Source organism: Curcuma longa, chromosome 9 (assembly GCF_044706935.1).
Source record: "Curcuma longa cultivar G26 ecotype Majalengka, Jawa Barat chromosome 9, ITB_CL_G26_1.1, whole genome shotgun sequence".
In the NCBI taxonomy this organism is placed as follows: Eukaryota; Viridiplantae; Streptophyta; class Magnoliopsida; order Zingiberales; family Zingiberaceae; genus Curcuma; species Curcuma longa.
This window is the reverse complement of record NC_133869.1, coordinates 6,209,573-6,215,952: the sequence shown is the minus strand read 5'-3', so window position 1 is coordinate 6,215,952 and position 6,380 is coordinate 6,209,573. Positions and strand designations below refer to the sequence as shown.

At 40.5% G+C, this 6,380-nt stretch overlaps 1 pseudogene; it reads left to right on the top strand.

Moving 5' to 3' along the window:
- Positions 1-956: 956 nt before the first annotated feature.
- LOC141834456 (uncharacterized) lies at positions 957-2,384 on the top strand (annotated as a pseudogene).
- The last annotated feature ends 3,996 nt before the right edge of the window (positions 2,385-6,380 follow it).

The window sequence follows — 6,380 nt, the reverse complement described above, 5'->3', positions numbered from 1 at the left end:
TTGTACGAAGGATCTTTTAATATTTCTTAAATTCCGCTTGCAATATTGACGGAGCTAAGTGAAAGATTATTTCACGTTAAAGATAAATCTATTCTTTGCACCTAATAATTTAAATTTAAATTACAAATAAAACTCTTCTCGTATAAATTTAAATACTATTCTTAAATTTTTTTTTTGAAAAATCAAATAGGGGGTTTTCTGATATGGGGCCGTTTCGGCGATGGGGTCGGTCACTATAAAAAATTTACCCACTACTTCAAAAATCCCTTAGGGGGTTTTCTGATATGGGGCCGTTTCGGCGGTGGGGTCGGTCACTATAAAAAGTTTACCCACTACAGTTTTATTGTCCCCGGGGCAATGGTGCAACGGTAGGACATCCGGATTGTAACTCAGGGACCTGCGGTTCGATCCCCAGCTACGGCGTATTTGCAGGAATTTTTCCTCCAAATGGGGAACACAATCAAAGGATGCTGGGCATCTGAATTGACCGCCGTATGCGCTTCCCGATTTACCCTGGTGGTCGGTGAAAAATTTCCATGGGACCGGGCCAATCACCCCAGAGATGTGGTTACTGGGATTATCATTTTTTTTAAATACTAAGAAATTGTATAATTAAATTGTCATAAATATTGTTCATTTTTTATTGAATTCATCAGATTGATAATTTAAAACTAGAAAATTAATATTGATTTTTTACTATAATTGTTAATTAATTTACGTTGTCATAGATGTAAATAAATAAAATAATGACTAAATCTAATAAGTATATCTTCTCATAAGATTTGTTTTCTTAATTAAAACGACCACATAATAATCTACATTAACAATAACAATAATAATAATAATTTTATATGAAATAAAATAAAAGTTAAATTTATATCAATCTCCTATTTTTTCGGTAATATCACCGGCGCGCTTTTAAATAGCCGTGCGGCAGAGACAGTTCGATAGGCTTGATGGAGCGCCAGTGCAAGCACCGGCGTGAGCAGGCAAGCGCACCGGCGGAGGACCTTCTCACTTCCCTCCCGGACGACCTCCTCATCTCCATCCTCTCCTTCCTCCCCATCAAGCAGCGCGTCGCCCTCTCCGCCGTCTGCTCCCGCTTCCGCCGTCTCCTCCCCTCCATCCCCCGACTCGACGCCTTCCGCCTCGACGTCGGGCACCCTTCCGGCGGCGTCGACATCAGCCAACAGTTCACCTTCCCCCGCGCCCTGATCCGCCAATGCCACATCGTCTTCCACGACGTCACCGAATTACCTAAATCCCTCGGACAGCTGCTCGTCGGCGAACTCGTCGAGGTGGGCGTGGAAGATCTCATCCTCGAAACCTCCGGATGCAAGAGATGGTTTAATCTCAGGGAAATCTGCAGCTTCTACTGCATCAAGTCGCTGAGGAATCTCTCTGTGCAGAATCACGGTGGGAGGCTTTAGTAACCGCCTCCTTCCGTCCACCATCGCCTTCGCCACCTTTCTCACCTGCCTCAAAATGGATCATTGCATCCTCGGCATGTACGGACGCTTTAATTTCCTTCGTGCCTTCCTCGCCTACTCCTGCCCTTTCCTTGGGACTCTGCATTTCATATGTTGCGTCGAACTCTATGTGAGCAACCTAACCATCCGCTCCCCCTCCATTAATTAAGCATCTAGTCCTGTTACACAACGCCCCCTACATCCACACCATCGACGTCTGCTGCCCAAAGCTCCAGTCGCTCAGCGTCGACATCGCCACTGACCTGCGCATTGAAGCTCCCAAGGTCCCGTTACTTGTCCGCCTCAATTCGTCGGCGGTAGATCCTCCAGATGCATTGGTGAAGCTATTCTTTTCTATCCGTCACCACTAATTGGCTCATGCTGAATTCTAGCACAACCCCAAACGTAAGAAAAGATAGATAGATAGATAGATCTTTTATGCACACTAACATATATAATTTGCTTTGATCGATAGGTATTAGCAAAACGAAATTGAAAGAATTGTTTCTCGAAAAGACAAAAAGGACGTCGTGATCTTCAACGTCGACTTCAATCTGAAAGATATTCACTCAGTTTCTAAAGAAGTGTCATTACATTGATAACGAATTTGATATCCATGTAGGTCCTGCTCATATACAGAGCACCAATGGAACAGAAAGGGACGATCAGATGCTTCATCATGGATCTACAGATGTAGTAGAGCTAATTAAATTACGAATGATCATGCTCGAGAAGACATTTTGAGGGTTTCTCTTGAATCAGAAGGAGATGGAGGAGGAATTAAAGTAGATGGGATTGAAAAAGCTGAAGAGTCGCACCGGCAGAGATCAATTTCATAATGATGTATTAGCTTCCGATGAGTCCCTAGTTGAAGTATCCTCCAGTATTGCTAACTGCATCGAAATAAAATTTTAGTGTTGCTAACTTGTAATCGATACGAAATGCTTTTTACCCTTTTATTACTTAAGTGTTGGATTAGAATCATACAGTACTGTCATTGTTTAAAAGCTCAGTTCATGCATTTTTTATGACTAATTTGTTGGACATAACCTTTAATTAATGCTTATAGAATCTGCACACCTAAAAATAAACGACAAGAGGACACTAGAAATTATTTTCGATGAGGTTCCTTCGATACTTAAGTTATAATAAAAGTGTAATGGACGATAGAAAGTATGAAAATCAGAATTTCATGAGGCTCATCTATAGGTTATTAGGTTGACAGATATATATGGAGATTGTTATCATGATCTTTGAGAAGTTAAGGACTGTTCAATCGTTTCAGTTATTAATCATAGATTATTGCCCACAAATTATATATAGCAACCTCCATTAATGTCTGTCGATCGTATGATCATTACTAGCTAAAAGTGATAATCGTAGGTTACATTTGATCGTCGTCAATAATCGCACGAGCAATAGTATGTCTATCTTGAGAAGCCCTATCGACATAATTGATGGCGTTTACTTCCCGATCTCTAGAAATATAGAAAAGTGAGCTACTAAGGGAGAATTTGAGGAACTTAGAGTGGAGAGCTTGAAGAGTTAAGCTCGAAACGGAGAGTTTGAGAAATTGAACTTAAAAGGGAGAGCTAAATTTGGATAATTGAGCTCTTCAATATAGTTGGGTTATTTACTTGTCGATTGCTATAAATATCGACCTAACTTGAGTTATCAATCTTTTAAATTTGAATTTGAATATTAATATTGTTATATTATTTGACTCAATTTGATTGGTTTGCACTCTTATCTATTGTTAAAGGAATTCAAAGTGGACAAAAAAAAAATTCTAGAGAAAGGCAAGGGAAGGGAAAAAATACAATCTCGTGTGAGGTGTTGTTGCTACATGTGACCTCAGTGGGGTCGTAGTCCGCAATCGTTATGGGTTGTCGGTCACTCGGGGTACGTAGTTGTTTATAGTCACGTGAGTAAATTCGACTATACAATTGGGAGTTGGGAGGAAAGAAATTATTTTTCGACAAATTTGGACAGATAAAAAAATATCAAAAAAATTATCCGTGCAAAACAATTCATCTATTTTTTATAAAATAAATATAAAAAAAATTTCTACAGCGAAATTTTTTATTTCCATCCTCTAACCAAACATGGTCTTAGTCTCTATCCCATCTAAAAATTCAATAACTCTTATGAATGTTAGATTAATACGATCTCATCGAATCTGAAAAAAAAATTAGATTAAGATTGAAAGTTTTTGAGTTCGAGAAGTTTTTGATTTGATTAAATTTGACTTAGTATTATTCAAGATTGTTTAATAAATTAATAAAGATAAGAAATAATTATATAAATTTTATTTTATTTTTTTTAATTTGAGGTTACTTCAAATTTGACTAAGTTTAATTTATTTAAATATTATTAAAATTTTAATTCGAGGTTGTATGAATTATTCATCAATAATTTATAATCTTTGTTCATATTTTATTCATTTAATTTAATAAAATTTTTAAATTTATTTATATAATTTTATCTTACACATTTGGACTGAATAACAGATCTTATTTATGAATTTTTAATTCATAAGATTCTACCCATGTCATTTTATTTCTAATTTCTAATAGTTATAAAGGATTAATTACTAGAGCTATGAAGTGTATTAGAGTAAAAGATATTATGTATTATCTAAAGTAGTCTCACGCTAGGGTTTCCCGAATCATTCTGAGTTGCTCGAATCCGTGGCTTCTCATCATCGTTGTGCAACGGGTCACCCTTTGATTGAATAGTACCCAGCCACCCTCCCCACTGGTGGTGGGGGAGGAGGACGGGATGGAGACGTCGGAACAGGGCCCTCTGGAGGGTGGAAGTCAGTCGGTGCCGATGACAAACCATGCTCCACATACTTCACATCAAGCTAGTCAAGATGGGCCTGCGAGTGGCGTTGGACATCCCCCTTTGCGAAGGAATTGGGTGAGAATTTTCAAGGATAATAGCAACGTTACGAAAGCTATGGGTCTATATCAGTATGAAGCGAAAAAAGCAAGGTTAGAGTTCAACTATGATGATATTGATAGTGTGGAAGAATCGGTTGGTTATTGTCTTGTAGGTTATTTCATGGGAAGGTATCTGGGCAGAGACGAGGTGCGTATCATTGGCTCCAAAAGGAGGATTCCCCACTGGTACTTCATGCATAAAAGTGGTAAGTGGATGGGTGGTGTTCCATTTTAACAAGGAAGAAGACAGGGAGACGGTGCTATATGGTGGGCCTTATTTCGTCTTCGGTATTCCTCTATTCTTGAAGATCATGCCGAAATGCTTCATGTTTGAAGAAGATGGATGATATGTTCCAACGTGGATACAAATATATGGGCTCCCTCCAGATTGTTGATCACAATTGGTATTAAACAAAGTTAGCTCTGAGGCGAGCAAACCATTGTACACGGATAGCTTGACGCGCACGCGGGAGCGATTGGATTATGCACGGCTAATGATGGAGATTCCTACCTTTGGAGAGTGAATTCATGAAGTTCCCATAACTCTTCCAATAGGGGTTCAAGTGGACTTGAAGATCATATATGAGATGACTCCTGCGTTTTGTCAAGAATGCAAAAAGATGGGGCACCAAACGTAGACTTGTCAACGAAGGAAGGAGCAGGTTGGACAGCGGCATACTCGGGCTGAGCACCAACCTTAATTGACCCAAATGCACATGATCAAGGACGACCACGATCTCAATCGACTAGGGGTCAAGGGCGACAAAGAACAAGGTATCAAAACCGTACAAGGCCGAGGTGGAGGCCAATGCAAGAACAACCAAATGTTACGGTGTCGGAGGCTCAAGAAGGACATGCGATAGTTTTGAGATGCAGCCCGGCCCCGGTGGCTATTGTGCCCCGGATGATGGACATGTTGAGCAACAAGGTACAGGTACGAGAGCGCCACAACAGCCCACACAAGTGGTGGGGAGGAATGAAGAATTGCAACAAGAAGTGGCCAACCGACCACAAGATCCAGCAGTACAGTTGGCCTTTACAGGTGGGGGGGGGGGGGGGGGGGGGGTTCCTCCTCCTCCTCTTCGTCATCGGATGCGTTATGTGATGGTATACCGACTGGTGAGAACCGTTGTACAACATTGGAGACATCTACATCCTTTATAGTGCCTCCAACTACCTTAGCAACTGCAAATGTGGACAATGGGAGTAGCACACTGGTTCCAACTGTTGGACGAACCCTAATCCTAAACACCAGGCGCGAGCAACCCGAAGAGGTGGACAATGAAGGTGGCTTCATGGAATATTAGGAGCTTCCACAAGCCTCTAAAGCATGGGGGAGTGCAACATCTTCTCCGACAAAAAGACATTCAGGTTTTGGCGTTATTGGAGACAAAGTTAAAGGTTGACTCTTTAAGCCTAATTTTACAACGAAGGTTCTCAGGTATGGCGCATGCACATAACTTTGATTTTTTTAGTCATAGGCGAATATTACTTCTATGGGACTCCCAGAGGGTGAATTTGGACATTCTAGTAACTGTGGAGTAATATATGCATTGTCATGTTCGTTGTTGTATTTTTAGCAGAGCTTTCTTGTCACTTTTATATATGAGCTTCATTCTATTGTCACACGACGACTCGTTATGGGAGGCGCTTACGGATTTGGGAGACTCTATTTCTGCTCTGTGGATGGTTATGAGGGATTTCAACACTTTTCTATCCATCGATGAAAAGCAAGGGGGGGGCACCGTTCACCAATCATGAAATGAGGGATGTGCAGATTTTTTCCCAAGCATGCAGATTTGTGGACCTTCGATCAATTGAAGCTCACTTCACATGGTCAAATGGTACAGTATCTTGTAAGCTTGATCGAGTTTTGGTTAATCCATTTTGGTTGATGGCAGATTTTGATGCATACGCGGAGTTTATGGCACCGAGTTGTCTCTCCGATCATTCTTGTGTCATAGTG